Source organism: Echinops telfairi, unplaced genomic scaffold (genome assembly GCF_000313985.2).
Source record: "Echinops telfairi isolate 266 unplaced genomic scaffold, ASM31398v2 ScPeMD7_3533;HRSCAF=4204_0, whole genome shotgun sequence".
In the NCBI taxonomy this organism is placed as follows: domain Eukaryota; kingdom Metazoa; phylum Chordata; class Mammalia; order Afrosoricida; family Tenrecidae; genus Echinops; species Echinops telfairi.
In genome coordinates, this window is record NW_022107431.1 from 104,460,226 (window position 1) to 104,477,480 (window position 17,255).

Genomic DNA, 17,255 nt, shown 5'->3' on the forward strand with positions numbered 1-17,255 from the left:
GGCATGGGTCATCTGCTCTATAAGCAAGTTGAGTTGAGGACAGGGGGCCAGTATTCTGAGGCTGCCATGCCCAGAGTCCAGATTCTGCCCTGAGTGGAGGCCACAGCTCTCAGCCAGTCTTTCCTGTCATGAAGATTCTGTGACACCAAGTTCAGTGGGATGAGAAATACTGGCACCTCTGACCCCCAACACCCCCCAAGGAGATGTTGTAGCTCCAAATTGAAATCCAGGGGTGGGGCTGGCTGGGGAGGGAGGGAATCCTGTGTTCTAGGCTGTGCCTACCTAGAGTAGAGTTTTTATTCTGCTGAGCCAGAGGGGATAGGAGGAACAATGCTGTGGCTCAAACACTGTGCTATTTTGCTGTTTTTCCCATGAGTTAACATGCTTTCTTTTTTAAAGTCTCTTTATTTTTAATATAGCCTTAGGATAACACAGAGATGTTAAATTATTCTTTTAAATTAATGTACATTAGTATTATTGCTTCACTGGTGGGAGGGTCCATAGATTGTCTCATACTGCCATTTTGAAAGTCTCATTTCCACAGTTAATGTGGAAGGGATGTAATGATGATTCTACCACCTCAAGGGTAATAATGAAGAAAAACGTGCTCATGCAACTTGACCCCAATAAAGGGTCAGCATTAAAACTGGTCTGGTTTACTCTATGAGTGTTATTCAGCGCAGTCATTAACCACCCCCCCCCAAAACAAAACAAAACAAACTCACTGCCATTGAGTCAATGCTGGCTCACTGGGGCCCCTTGAGAGTTTCCAGGACGGTCACCGTTTAACGGGAGTAGAAAGCCCAGCCTTTCTCCCTTGGAATGACTGGTGGTTTAGAACTGCTGACCATTTGGATTGCAGCCCAATGGTTAACCACTACACAGGGGTCACACACACACATACATAATTATAATATTAGCTAAACAATCTTTCAGACCACATACAATTAATTCGTTACCATTAAATAATTGCTGTGTTAAAGCTTATATTGAATTATTAAGCAAAAGCTACTAGGCCAATGAAAAAGTCATGTGGTACAACTCATTCCTTTAACACATAGGAAAACAGTGACACAAAGGCCCAGAACTTTGTCTAAGTCAAAAATGCTGCAGATGAACAGAACTGGATTTAGAATTCCTGTCTTTGGATGACTACCCTGTGGCCCTTTCCTCTTTCTGTCTAAGGGACAAAACAATCCTCTCCCGCCTTTACCTGGCTCCCTCCACTGTTTTCGTTGATGGGACCTCTGGATGGATGTTCTTGTGCTCATGGATGAGTGGGCTGGATGCTGCTGCAAAAGAACCCACTTGCACTTACACAGTCTTTCTTGCCCGCTTTCTAATCCTGTTTATTTGCTAGTTGACACCTGATAGAAAAGACCATTTCCCCATTCTTCTTCATTCATCTAACCATCTCACCATACATACTTGCACATGACTTTCATAATAGTCCGCTTGGATAGCTATCCTCAAACTCTTCAGCTTTCTTGAACCATACTCTCTGTGGCAAAGTACAGCATCAAGATCATGAATGGTACAACCTTTGGACCTCTGAGTACCTCTCTTTCACCATCAAAGTCTCGTGGACATACAGGAGGGCTAATAAATCTTTGTTATTTTAAGGTACTATCCTTTGGGGGTTGTTACTTGTGGCAAGTTTAACATCTTTTGACTGACAATTATTTTAACTCAGAAGCAGAAGTTTCTATCAAAACCCTGAAAATACGTGGTGAGTGTTGGGCTGTTAACTGCAAGGTCGGCAGGTGGAAATCCCCAGACGCTCCCAGGGTGAAGGATGAAGCTGTCCACATGCATGAAGATTTACAGTCCGAGAAATACATAGGGGCAGTGCTACTCAGTCCTAGAAATTCTCTGTGAGTCAGAATTAACTCGCGGGTTATGAATATGGCTTTTTGTTTTGTTTTGTTTTGTTTGATTTAAGAGCTAGAGAGCAAGTATGAAGAAAGCTGTTTTGATGGCTGGGAAGATGGGGATGCATATCATGCTATGGCAAAGTTATTATCCATGATAGGCAGGTCACGTGCATCTAATTTTGGAGTTTTACAGGAAGAGGTTGGTTAATATTAGCTGCATTCCACAAGTTATGACAGACAGATGGGCTTAAAAAAAAACAACCCCAAACTGGCTAGTGTTCAAGCCCTCCACTTGTCCGCCATACGGTGGTGAATTGCATGTTGCGACGATGCTGGAACTGTGCCGCTAGTATTTAAATACCTGCAATGTCACCCAAGATGAACAGGTTTCAGTGGAGCTCCCCTAGTAAGAACAGACCACAAAGAAGGCTGGGCTGTCCACTTCTCAGGGACAAAACCTTAGGAATAGCTGTGCACCGCTCCCTGTCAGCTATCGTGCCAAAAATGTGCTCCTCTGGTTAGAAGGCACCCAAAAGGCGATTGTTAAATAGTAAAGAACATTGCAGCAGGGGTGGAGAAGGCTCATTAACAACAAAATCATGCTTGCTAAAACTGATGAATATTCACAGTCTTCCATGTGGCTTAAACCTCTGCTTGGGGAAAAAAAAAAGGCTTCACAACTGATCCAATAAGCACCATTAAGACATATGGAGAAAATATTGAAGTTGTCAAGGATTTAATTTTACTTGGCTTTATAATCAATACCAAAGAAAGCTGAAGCCAAGACATCAAACAATCTATTGCACTAGGCAAATTTGCTGCAAGAGAGCACATTAAAATATTGAAAAGTAAATATATCACTTTGAAGACTTGGGTACACCTGACCCAAGTTCTATTATTTTCAATAGCCTCGTCTGCATGAGAAAGATGGACAGTGAACAAAAATGATCAAAGAATGGACACATTCGAATTACGGTGTGGACCAGGAATAATGAGGATATGTATCCATGACCGTCAAAAGAGGAAATGATCCTTAGATGCAAGGATGACAAGACTGCATCTCACTTAAATTTGGAAAGTGATCAATAGGGACCAGTTCCTGAAGAGGACACCGTTCTTGGTAAGGTAAATGGACAGCGAAAAGAGGCAGACACTCAATGACACAGGCTTCCACACTGACTGCAACAAGGCTCTCAAACACATCAAGGATATCAGGCAGGCTCAGGAGAGACTAGCTTTTTGTTCTGTTACACTTAGGTTTCTGTGAGCTGGAACTGACAACATTAAATCATATGCCTCGTCTAAATATGTTGGTGACAATTAGCATTTTAAAATTACCTTTACTTCCAATTCCAATTTATTTCTTGCCTCAGCAGATGCCAGTCTATCCTAACTGAAACGATATCCAATGGGTGTGAGGTGAAGGGTGCTGTAACTCCTAGGTTTTACCCTAAGAGGAATTTCCTGCTCAGAATTTTTAAGAATAAAAATTTTCCATTGCCAATGTATACATTCAAATATACTTTTCTTAAGCAATTGTAATGGCTTATATTTCACATATCATATAATTCAATAGTTCGATCACATTAATAAGAGTTGTACAATTATCACCACGATCAATTTTAGAACATTTTCTTAATTCTTGTACTTGTTTTTATTACCTCCCCATTTCCCTCCAACCTCCCCTGCTCTTCCCCCAAGAATCTATGAGGCCAGCTACTGTCTCCACAGATTTACCTATCCTAGATTTTACATATAGAAAAACATAGCCCCCCAAACCCAAACTCACAACAATAACAAAGTAAAACAGAGAAAAACCTCAATAGAGAAGAAAGCAGAAAATATTTAAAATTACAACAAATTTTAAATGGGTCAAAAGGGAGATCAAATGAAAATATATTACCCTTGACCTCACTATATCTGTCATAATCGACTTGACAATGCTCTCTCAGCAAGGCTGTTCATATCCTTTGACTGTGGTCAGAGGAGATTCACTGGATACTTAATCCATGTGTGAACCCTGCAAGTGAATTTGGGGCTTCCATTCTTGAATCCATAGCTTTCTGCAAACTAGGTGCTCACAATTTCAGCTCTGACACCATTGTCTAGGATTGTTTGTAGTATAGATGCATATTAACTTACTATTCATATGCCCCTTTTCCTTACATATTAAGTCTTTTGTTAGCCAACATTTCTAATAGGCAATGACAGTAAAAATCTACTGACTATTTTGCACATGAGCAACATATCTCTGGCAGTAATGAACACCAAGGTGGGAGTCAAAAGCAATGCTGGCTGTGATGGTTGAAATTAGCTGTCAACTTCATTGGGCCATGAGTCTCAGTGGTTTGGAAATTATATACTGATATAAGTTGGCAGTCATCTAATGATGTCATTATCTTCCATTTTGTGATCTGATCCGACATTTTTTGCACAATGCAGATTTTTACACAACGATCTAGTCTTTGGCACCTACTCATGTTGAGAAGTAAGAAGTGGGTGTACACGTTATTGCAGTGGAAAACAAATTCATTATGTTTGTAAATCTAAGAACAGAATTGGGTAAATAACACATAAAATTGGTAGTCTAGTTTACGTGTACAAGTATATACATACATATATATATATATATATATATATATGCCTATGAAGACTACAAAAATGTGTAGAAAAAGAGGAATTAAATGATAATGAAACATTTAAAGCCCTCTAAGATAAGTAGGTAAATAAAAATCATTGCTGTGAAATAATGGAAACCTTTATTAAACAAAAATATAAAATTGTGAAATTCATTTTCTTGACATAGCGCCATGTAGGTCTAAATACTGTTGAAGGTGCTGTTTTCGCCTCTCTACTCCATGCCCAACTTTAAACTTTTTTTTTTAAAATATGGAACGCTTCACGAATTTGCGTGTCATCCTTGCGCAGGGGCCATGCTAATCTTCTCTGTATCATTCCAATTTTAGTATATGTGCTGCTGAAGCGAGCACAACTTTAAACTTTTTAAAGGTTGAAGTCGCCAAGGATTTTTTCTTGTTTGGCTACACAATCACTGTTCATAGAAGAAGTGGTCAAGAAATCAAAAGATGCTTGGCATTAGATAAATCTGCTGCACAAGACCTCCCTAGAGTATTGAAAAGCAAGGACATTACTTTGAGGACTAAAGTGCACCTGCCCCAATGGTGTTTTCCATTGCCTCCCATGCATGTGAATGTTGGGCAATCAATAAAGAAGACCAAAGGAGAATCAATGCATTCGAAAGGTGGTGCTGGAGAAGAGTAAGAAAAGTAGCATCGAGTGCTAAAAGGACAAACATCTGTCTTGAAGAAGTATGGTGACAGTGCTCCTTAGAGACAAGGATGGCAAGATTTCATCTGACATACTTTGGACATGTTGTCAGAAGAGACCAGTCCCTGGAGAAGGACATCATACCTGGTAAAGTGGAGGGGCAGCGACAAAAGAGGAAGGCCCTCAAGGAGCTGGATGGATACAATGCACTCAGGATGGGGCAGTGTTTCCTTCTGTTGTACACAGGGTCACCATGGGTCAGAACCCACTCGACTGCACAGAAACGACTAACAATGGTCCTTCCCCCAAAGAACTCTGCTCTCCAACCCACAGGCCATCCAAGGGGTAGCTTTGGACATCCTTGAGCGGCCCAAATCATGCTCCTTTCAATGTTCTTTGAGTTTGGGGTGAAAAGTCTGAAGGGGCAAGACTAGGGTTGTCAGGTGCATAGAGTAAGGTTTCCTAACAAAATTGTCAGAGAAAAGCCTTTGTTGCCCTGGAAGAATAAACAGGTGTATTTATTGCCATGATGTGGGGAGGGGGAGAATCCTCTGCTGGACTTTCCTGGTCTTTTTCTTATGATTGCAGGTCTCTATTTTCTGAAAACTTCTTCCTAATAAGCCCCTGTGAACATCCTGTGTCCTTTCAAAATTTCTATTAAGATTGCCCTTTTGGAATCAACCCCCTCAAATTAAAAACAAAAAACCCCAGATAACCTTTTAGCTGAATTCTCTGTCTTCAATGAACTGTCCTAGCAGACCCCCTTTGAAGCCACAGTTGGTTTTTAAAAATCATTTTATTGGGGGCTGGTACAAATCTTATCACAATCCATACATACATCCATTGTATGTCAAGCACATTTGTACATTTGTTGCCCTCATCATTCTCAAAACATTTTCTTTCTACTTGAGCCCTTGGTATCAGCTCCTCATTTTTCCCCTTCCCTCTCCGCTCCCCCCTCCCTCGTGAACCCTTGACAATTTATAAATTATTATTATTTTGTCATATTTTGCACTGTCTGATGTATCGAAGCCACAGTTTTGATTGGGCCTTTTTTTGCAAGCACCCTGACAAGCCTAGGACAAATGTATGACTGCGATAACTAATCTTCAGGCACCCACTGATTATAAAGACATGTTTAAACATGTTTTGTTGGGACTAAACCTGTGGACATATGAATGGGAACCCTCATATATTTATCATTTTATTGTCTCCTGTTTTCAAGTTAATTGTAGTACTCCCACAAATTGAGCCTTAGTTTTGCTTGCAGTTGATGAATGTTTTGGTTTAATCTGATCATTTGTTGTTCAAACTTGAGAAGATTCTGCCAAATATACTAGACCTCTAGTGAAGCATAGTTTCCAAACTGTGTGTGGAGACAGTAAACCATTTGATATTTCAGTACAGCACACTAGTCTTTCATTTGAAAGGGGCTAATTTTATACTTACAGGAAGAAATCAACAGAGCAGTACCCAATGTAATTTTTGAAAGCATCCCCGGGACTTGAGCCAATTTCTTGGTAGGTAACTATTTGCCATCTCTCACAGGTCAACTTGCAATGCTACTGATGGATTCTCTGAGTGAGGAAAGCTGAATCAAGGGAGGCCAGTTGTGTTACTCTAACGTCACCCAGAAAGCAAGAGACCAGAGAACTCAAAAGGCGAGGCTCACTAAGCCATTTATCCCTAGTTAAACGGGGATGGGAGCACAATGAAGTGTTCTGGAATTCTCATTCTTCCCAAGGCTATCCATAGTTTGTCATGATCCCCAGTCAAGTGCTTTTGCATAGTACAGGAAACACAAGTTAACATCTTTCTGGTATTTTCTAGTGTGAGTCAAGATCCATCTGACATCAGCAACGCCTGTTCTAAGTCTTCTTCTGAATCCGACTGGAACCTCTGGCTGCTCCCTGTACTGTTGCAACCATTGTTGGATGATTCTCAGCAAAAATGTACTTGCATGTGATATCAATTATATTGCTCTAAAATATAAAGGGTCACCTTTCTTTAGAATGAGTACAAATATGGATCTCTTCCTGTTGGTCAAATAGCAGTCTTCCAAATTCTTCAGTGCTTCATCAGGTTGCAAAAACATTTCAATTTCAATATTCATTCAGGTCCTGGAGCATTGTTTTTGGCTAATGCTTTCAGTGCACCTTGAACTTCTTCATTGAGCACCATTGTTTTTTGCTTATATGCTAGCTCCTGAAATGGTTGAATGTTGACCAGTTCTTTTTGGTACAGTGACTTTGTACGCTTTCCATCTTCTTTTGATGCATCCTACACCGTTCATTATTTTGTCCATAGAATCTTTCAATATTGCAACTGAGAGCTTGATTTTTTTCTTGAGTTTGTTTCAGTTTCAGATATGCTGAGCATGTTCTTTTTTAGATTTTCTAATTCTAGGTCCTTGCACATTTTCAATTTTAGTATATATGCCGCCAAAGCAAACACAAGCACATTTCATTATACTATTTGGCTTTGTCTTCTTGAGCTGCCCTTTGAAACAGACATGGGGTTGCTGTGAATTGGAATCAACTGTGCAGCAAATGGGGCGTGTGTGTGTGTGTGTGTGTGTGTGTGTTCCCACCATCATCCAAAGCTCCAATTATATCCCAATTCCAGTATGCCACGCTACTATGTACCTCAGTCATACTTCCTTCCAAGCATAATAGTCCTCAAATTGTCTTTGAAACTGGTGTAGGCTTTAACTTATTTTAATTGTATTTTCATTGCTAGAGTTTTTTCATTGCTTCTCATATGTGTGTCATTTTAAATATTTGACATCTATACTGATATTCTAAAATTTATTTCTGTATTTAAACATATAAAAGATAATTATTTTCAATTAGTCTCTGGTTATTCTATAAACCTAAGAATATGTAGTTCAGTTATTTGCCGCTATTATTTCTTCTAGTTCTTACTTACATTACCTTCTTTTCTTGCAAATTTGTAATTAGTTGTTAGTCATCTTTGAAATATGATTGGTGGGAGATCTCTGAAAGGGAAGCTATATGTATTGCTGCATTTAGGGTTTTGGCTTGCCTTTTTCTTCAGGCATGTGGAGTGATTAGTAGTTGGGAAATGACATCACACCATGTTCATGACCTAAGCATTCCCATATCCACCCAGGCTGTGAAATCCAGGATCTATCGCACAGCGCTCAAGATCAGGGTTTTATTAGTTTGCATGTGAGTGTGTGGGAATGTATATGACTTGCTTGCCTCAGGCCTAAAGTAGTCTTGCTTACATTCTCCTGATGCTGGGGTGTGGGGGGAGTGTGGGGCGGGGATGAGGGAGGAAGGGATTCATTTGGTTCTAGTTCATCCTGAGCTTCAAAGTATCGATATTTTAATGACCAGTGCAAAGTGGTCTCCTATAAATTAGGTGATCATATGACCTGCTTTGCTTTTCATTGTTAGGTACCATGGAATCAGATCTGACTCATAGCAACACTGTACAACATAACAAAGCACTGTCTAGTCCTGTGGCAGCACAATTATTTTATGTTTCAGACCACTGTCGCAGCCACTGTGTCAATGTATCTCATTGCGAGTCATCCTCTGTTTTGCTACCCCTCCACTTTACCAAGCATGATGCCCTTCTCCAGGGACTGGCCCTTCCTGATGACATGTCCAAAGTACATGAGGCGAAGTCCCACCGTCTTCACTTCTAAGGAGGCCCCTCATATTAGAGCTTTTACATCTATTCTCAAAGAAAACCACGGACTTTCTTTCTAAGTTGCTGTCATTTAAAATTTGGGCTCAAGAGAAACAACAAAGGGATGGGATTAAAAGTTTTGACCTGAGAATCAAGAGACCTAATACAGTAGAACCCCCGACCTCAATGCTATTCTGTTCTAGGAGCATCGAGATGCAATGCAGTCCAGTTCTGAATCAATTTTCCCCATAAGAAATAACTGAAAATGGATTAATCCTTTCTCAACCACCAAGTTTTTACCCTAAACTTGCCTTTTTATACAAAACATTACACAGAAATTTCAAAGTAAATAATTTCAGAGTTAAACAATATACTGGTAATTTAAATAGGAAACACAACATTAAAAAAGTTTTTAACAACTATAATATGGCCCTACCTTGAGATTGATGAGGATCCGGATCTGTGGACACGGATGTGGAGAGGTAGTATGGAGAGAGTCATTGTTTGGAAGGGGAATCCCCCAATGTCAAAATGAACTGGTAGCTGCATCTCAGGAGTTTTTCTCCCCCTTCTTTGCCTTTTTTTTCACTAGCACCTGGTTGGCTTTCTCTAAAAAAAAAATAAAAAAAAATCTGTCTAATGTGGTCTGCTGTTAGCGTTTCCTTAACTTTTCTACAAGGGTTTACTAAATTATCAACAATATCGATAACACAGTTAACCAGTTCCATATCATGATAATTCTTTTTAAAAAACTCTTTCTTAGGACCCATGTTTTTTTTTTTATCTAAAAACAGTACAAAAAGCCAAAAAAACTAAGAAAAGTATAGCAAAACGCTTGGAACACAGCTGCAAAAGGTTTAAACAACACATACTAACAACGCCAACTACCACTGAGTGACCGAAACAGAAACTGCTTTTGTTTATAAAAATCACTTGTGTCAGGTCGGATTCTGACGTTCCAGCTCTGATGCAAAATTTTCTGGATGTTTCCCATCAAAATCCAATTATGTTGATTACTGATGAGGTCGAGTACCAGGGTTCTACTGTAGTGACCTTTAAGATCACATGTAGGTGTGAGTTCTTAACTACCGTAATTCACTCACACATCTCTGCACCTCAATAAACACCAGAATATCTCTAAATACTTTTAGAATCTCATGCCTCTGGTCAGAATCTAATAACTATGACTCTGAAATAAATATCTTACCCTCAATCCACACCCCTTCTCAAGCCCAAGGAGGCTCGGACACTGCTCTCAGTGCTAAGTGGAGAACACAGGCACCACCCTGTTTCCTCCGCATGCTGCTTCTACATTTTCATAGATTATAGATAATAAAGCATTCGGCCAAGGAATTAATGAATCTTGTTAATCTCCCCAGGGCTGGTTATGAGTGCATTCAGAAATTGAACTACAAATACCAAAAGTCTTAGGTAAAGGGAATAAATACTTAAAGCCTCGGCATATGTGATATATATATATATAATGTATTACTGTCACCTAGTTGATTCTGACTCACAGCAACCCTATACAGGTTTCTAAAACTGTAAACCTTCATGAGAGCAGACAGCTTCATCTTTCTCCAGAGGAGAAGCAGCTGGTGTGTTTGAACTGCTGACCTTGCAGTCAGCAGCAAATGCATAACCCACTATGCCACCCACTATGCCACATGTGCGTGCGCATGTTGTTTACGCAAAGAAATCAACTTTCTCTTTCTAAAACGGTGTCCTCAATTCAAACTGCTAAAACCGCCTCAATGACTTTCTATTGAAGAGGAGGTGAGAGAGCCGTCACCAACAGCCCCATTTCATCATGGTTTTAAAGAAGACATTTTAAAAAACAATCACTAGATGAAATGTTCTAGCAATATTTCATTGGCAATGACTTGCATTTCCACATATAAATAATCTTTTACATACTATTCATGATTTTAGCAAAAAGAGTGTGCCTATAGTTGCCTTACTCCTTTGGACTGTTTGTCTTTTCTTGTCTGTGCAACCGGGTGGCGCTTTGATGACAGAACAGTGTCTGGAGGTCTCCATTTTCTCCCCGAGTAGGAGGCTGCTATTTGCAAGTCATAAAAAATTGTGGACAAATTTGCGTTTGGAAGCTAAGCAAGAACCGGAATATGGCTACTTCAAATGAATTTTTGCAGAAATGCAGTACTTCTTCGAATTTATTTATTTTTATATAACTGGAAGAAGAAAAAAAATCCAGCCTCTCATATATTTGACCTCTGTGGATTGATTCTATGTGGGTTTAAGGGAAGCGTCCCTCTAGCCCTTCCCTACTGCTTATAGGGACGGGTGAGGGACTACGTTCTACGCACTTTCTGTAGGGTGTGTACTTTCTGTAGGGCTCATGAAAGAAAAAACTGTTACTGCAATATGTTTTTATGACTAAGCCTATGGACTTGGAGCAGGGAGCAAGCACCTTTGATGAGGGCGCAAGCGAATGACTTTTTTAACCTATGAGTATATATAACATCAAATGTTCAAATGGCTCAGCAAAATCGAAGGCGAGGAGCCTGCCAGGAGAGCCCCAGCCACGGTGGAAAATAACTAAGAGAACAAGACGCTCAGAGAGAAAATCCAGCCAGTAAGAAATGGCTACAGAAGGGGAGGGCTCAGGGGATGTTCAGAACAGGGATGTCAGGTGTAATTATGCTAAATATACATATGTGCATCCTAGTACAAGAATGACTAAGTCACACTCCCCTCCTTGGGAAACCCAACCACAGACACAAGAAAACACAATACTGTCCTCTCCTTTCTTGCTTGGTGTCTGGGATAGACCATTTGTTCTTCCCCGGTGTGGCCTCAGTAATTAAAGGAAATCAACAACGTCAAGAAAAAAAATCACTGAATTTGTTGCTCCCTTAATAGCTTACTGTAGCCTATTTGTGTACAATGAATTTGTTGCATACTGTATCCTATATGATGGTGTATAATGGTTTTCTGATGGGTGCTGTCCCACACACAACCTGCAAAGCTTCAGCCAGAGGCTGTCAGGAGGCACAGGGAGTGTAAGGGACATGGAGAGAAAGGGAAGGGCCTTCTCACATCACCCTCTCGCTCATGCCCTGGCCAGCATGGAGACATGAGCAGGGGTCATGGAGGCCTGGGCAGGACTTTGAGCTTCAGATGGGCACCAAGTGGCCTTGTGGCAATAAGGACCCATCTGCGATGTTGGCTCTGACTCACACAATGTCCTGTGACAAATGCCCCTTCCCAAACATGCTAATGCCAAGCCATCCTTGGCAGGAAGCATTCACATTTAAAGATACACAAGAAAGTTTCTGCGAGACTGTACACTGCACAGATGAAAACAGCGAGGTATCTGTTCAACCACAGCAGCTCCATGGGGAAAGCCAGGGCTTTCTCCTTCCATCACCAGTTACAGTCTCGGACACCCACAGGGCGTCACTCTGCATTATCAGTGACTCCAGGGTGGCAAGTTTTGAGGTTTTGTTTGTTTTTTAATGAGGTGAACAAGGAGCTCTAGGGGTGCTATCAGGTAAGCATTGGGCTGCTAACCACAAGATCAGTGGGTCAAAACCCCTAGCTGCTTCTCAGGAGAAAGACAAAGGTAGCAGCTCCCACAAGGATGCACAGCCTCTGGAGCCTGATAGGCTCAGCGGGAGGGATCAGCATCACTCTGTGGCAGTGGGCTTTGGTTATCAGGGGACCCGTCACAAGGAGGTGCGCGCTTCTTAGAACAACCGCATGAGCCCTAAGGTTTGCATTCCCCCGAGAGGTAACGCCCCATAGGGCAGGAGGGGAGAGGACACACAGGGAGACTGCCGGAAGGGTGCCAGTACAAGGTGGGCGCTGCACTGCGCGTTACAAACCAAAACGAGCTGTTGGATGGATAACTTCCTTGTGAACTTTCACCCAAATCAAAAGAGAAAAAAAGCCTAATCAACACTTCTGTTGTTAAGAAAATAAGGCCATTTTTGATCTTGCAATCAAGACCAATTGTTCTTTTCTCAGAAAATACTTAGTCTTCCATACAGCACACACAGATGTACTTTGAAAACCCCACTGACCTTTCCCTTTCCCAGGGTTGGGTCAGCGCCATTTTCATATGGGTCTCCTCATCCACCCACCTGGGCCAGTTGGCTGTCCATCCAGGGATCCGTTCTCTGAAATTCCCTTTAAGTCCTCTGCATCAAAAATGCTACACCCAGTCTGTCACTGTTGACCCCAAAGTATTTCATAGGGGAGGAACATAATGTGTACAAGGAGATCACTGAAGCACAATAATTATTGATCAACATTGTTAACTGTTGGGGAGAAAGATCCTCCCGTAAAGAGTCCCAGTCTCCGACCCCATGGGGGCTGTTCTGCCCTGTCCAGTGGGGTTGCTAGGAGTCCTGGTCAGCTCGATGTCAGTGAGTTTGATTTTTGGTTTGGTCATTGTTGAATCTGGCTGAAGGGTACACAGGGAATTCATTATACTGTTCTTTGCATATTTTAAAGTTTTTTCCACAATAAAATCTGAAAGAGTGGCAATAACAAGATGACATGCAGATCCCGTCCCCAGTTTGCTTAATGCTAAGTGACACATTCTAATGACTTACACGTGTTAATGTGCAGCTTAATGCCTTAAACTGTAACAAAGGTGCAGCTAGAGGGCCATTTGGGAGTGACTCTAATGTGAGAAATATTCGGAAAGCTCACTGGAGAAGAGCTTGGGAAAAGAAAGTTTCAGAGAGGGCTTAAATGAAATATTTTGTGCCCTGAGATACTCGCTCAGCACTCTCATCTTGAAATGTCTGGTGCTGCACTGCCTGAGGTCGCTATGGCAAGTTATGCCTGGGCCTTTTCCCTCATCACACTGCAGTGACCTGACCCCAGACTGGCGACATGCCATCTGCACCCCTCACGACCCCTGTCCGTCTTGGTTCATCGGGAAGTCAGCGCAGCTCAGGCCCCACCAGCGGACACTCCCAGCCAGGTAGGTTCCCACGAGCCAGAGGGCAGCTCTGCGCTGGCTGAGTGTCTGAAAACATCTGCACTATTCTTTCCTGAAATGATTTTTTTTGCTTTTACATTTCGTGTCCCGCCCACACACACACACAATTTTGGAATGTATCGGGACCTGGAAGAGTCCACTTAGGGTTTAGAGATTGATTTCCATTTTTAGTGATTCTTTTTGGATTGTCTTAAATAAAAGTCAAGGGAGCCCTGATGGCTTAGCAGTTGGAGATGGGCTGCTAACTGCCAGGTCAGCAGTTTGAAACCACCAGTCAATCTGAGAAAGGCGGGCTTTCTACACCTGGAAAGAGTTAGTCTTGGAAACTCACAGGGGGCTATCTACTCTACCCTATTGGGGCACTATGAGTGGGCACGAACTCGATGGCAGTGAGAATAAACATCAAATACAAATAATTTGGGGGTATTGTATTTTAAGTGAATTTAATGGTTCTGAAAAGTAAACAGAGCCAGCTTTACATGGAGTGTCATCCTTCCCTCACGTACAGAAAATGAGGGCAAGTGCCGTGGGGCTGGCGTAGCTCCCCTCAGACAGTTTTTAGACCCCTCTGGTTGTGTTTCTCTTAGTTTTCTAGCCCGTCTTGCCCCCTCATGCCCCAACACTAGCAGACTGGCCTGCCACCTTCCTTTTTAAACCACCTGTCCCTTCTACACGGGGGGCATTTTTTGCTGCCTTTTTTCTATCAATATTAGAAAGTCTAGAAAAAAATCCAAACCTGTTAGCATTTGAGGGTGATTTTGAAAAAAGAACACATTTTAATTTAATTCATACCCCTTATAAGCACTTGTAATGCATTTTCATAGCAACTTGAAACTTTAAAGATGCTTTAAAACCTTAAAAATGCTTCTTGCTTTTCTAAAGTAAAAAAAAAAAAAAACAGCATTAAATATTCTATCTAAAGGTTCTTTGAATGACTCAGAACAACTGTGTGTTCACTCAGGACATGAAGGTCCTAACTGAACCGATTCCAGGACGCTGAGCCAGGTTCGCATTTGAGGGAATCGCCTGGACAGGAAACAGAGTTGCTTTCTGGGGCGTGATCAAGACCCAGGCTCTAGGCTGTTGGAGAAAGGGCAGGCCAGCAGACCCAGCTGGCATCCAGTGGTTATCACCATACCTCGGGGGTGGTAGCTCATACGTATGTGTTTCCATCTGAAGGGGAGATCCCTCCTCAAGAAACAGGGATGATGTGGTAAGCAGACTGAACATGGCAGCGGGAAATCCAAGAGCAGCGAGGGCTGAAACCTTTGTTAGCGACCACGAGGGAGTTGGCACCGGAGGAAGATGAGCAGACAGTGGGCCTTCATTTCTCTTGAGAGAAAACGACAGGAGTTTGTCAGAGGCAGACTTAGGGGGGTTTGCTTCCAAATAATCAAAACAAGTTGCAGTTCCATGAACAAGAAGCAATAGGGGGAAGGTCATACACCAACTCTGCGTCAGGCAGCCAACCCCGGCGCTCTGGTAAAGTGATGTGAGTCCTGTGCTAGTCGTTTCTCCCACTGCTACATCACAGGTCTCTGCAGACTTGTCAGGGACCGCCGCGTTGTATGCGCGCACAGCAACCCTGTATACAACAGACCGAAACACCATCTGGTCCTGCGCCATCCTCGAAGTGGTTAGGGCTGAGCCCATGGACGCAGCCGCGGTGACCCTCCATCATGTTGAAGGTCTTCCTCGTTTCCCCAGCAAACATAGCCCTTTGAAACAACACAATGTACGGTTTCATAGTCTTCGGGCCTCAGATGTCTTGGCATCAGTTACTCGACCATCTGCTTAGACTTTCAACTGACTCTCAGAGTTCTCTTCAACATCATTTCAGTGTTTGGCAAAATTGGGATCCTTGCGCAGGTGTAGGACTGAAGGACTTGTTTTCTCGCTGGTTGTCCACAGGTGGTGATGGGGGTGGGAGTGGGGTGCTCTCAGCGCCTGGTGGCTGTCCGCAGATCCCAGTCCATGACATCCCCACAAGCTGACTTCTTCAAAGCCAGCAGGACACGGCCCTCCAGTCCATCATGGTGGAGTTTTAAAAATAAACGCTAAAACTATACCGAGTGACTATTCCTTCTACTTTGCAATATACTGTAAGCTAATCAAAGGAGCGCTGCTTCCATGGTACCCACAGATCCTGCCCACCCTCCAAGGTCTCAGGGGGCACAGTGATTTGCACTTATCTATTACCCGATACCTTGGTGCTTCATCTCCACCCGGTGGAACTACAGAAGAAAGGGCTGGTCATCTTGTTTCCATAAAGATCAGTCAAGAAAACCTGCCGGCGCAGTTCTACTGTGTAACACATGGGGTCACTGTGAGTCAGATTCCACTCCACAGCAGCTGGTTTGGTTGTGGCCACACTCCAAGGTGGGGACGTTATGCAGGAAAGGACACCTGGGGAAGCAGTGGGCTAGCTACTGAGCTGCTGACCACAAGACCCCTGCTTCCAATCTACCAGCTGCTCCTGAGGAGCAAAGGGATGTCGTCTACTTCAGTAGATTTAAAGTCTCAGAAACAAAAGAGACAATCCCATCCTGTCCTACAGGGTCACTGCGAGGTGGAATTGACTCGATGGCAGTGAGTTGAGTTGGTGGTTGATACACCAGGAGACAATCTTGGGTGTCATCGTAGAATTCTCTCTACCACAAACACTGACTTACTCCAACATTAAGAAAACATTTCTGGGGCGATACATAAACGACAAAAATGAATGACAAATAAGATAAAGGAACACACAGCCTAATACAGGCACTAGATTGGAGAATGAATTATAAACATGGTATTATGCACATAACAAAGTGCATAATATATATATTGGTATGAACTTAGATATGTATATATGTAAATATAGAAATATATAAAGATAGACTTTGGGCCTCTACTTAAATCTTACCTCAGTACAAGAACAGTTTGTTCTAACAATTTGGCACTATATGATGCTCACCATCCCGACACAATTGCTGAAGATAAAATGGGTGCACAAGCAAATGTGGTAAAGAAAGTGGATGTTGCCCGGCTATCAAAAGATAATAGCGTCTGGGCTTTTAAAGGCTTGAAGGTAAACAAGCGGTCATCTAGCTCAGAAGCAACAAAGCCCACATGGAAGAAGCACACCAGCCTGTGTGATTATGAGGTGTCCACAGGAATACATATCAGAAGTTCTAAAACAACCAATCAAAATGACACAAAGGAGAATGGACAAGGTGGAGACCCTAAACCCACCTGTAAGATAATTGGACAGTCCGTCACAGCCACACAGAGGGGATGATATATCCAGGGTACGGTATGTCACTGTTGAAACACATAACTAACTAACCACTGTTGAAACACATAACTTAACTCCCTTTACTTTTTTTTTTTGATTGTTCATAGTTTTATTGTATTCAAATACATACACAAAATAGAATTTTGTTTAATAAACTTTCCACAATTTGCCAAATCTTTTT

General features: G+C 42.1%; 1 non-coding gene across 1 annotated transcript; it reads right to left on the minus strand.

The window, feature by feature from the left end:
- Positions 1 to 4,757: 4,757 nt before the first annotated feature.
- Positions 4,758 to 4,864, minus strand: LOC115871047. Its single transcript, XR_004047036.1, has one exon. It is a non-coding gene; the product is annotated as a U6 spliceosomal RNA (small nuclear RNA).
- Between the last annotated feature and the right edge of the window lie 12,391 nt (positions 4,865 to 17,255).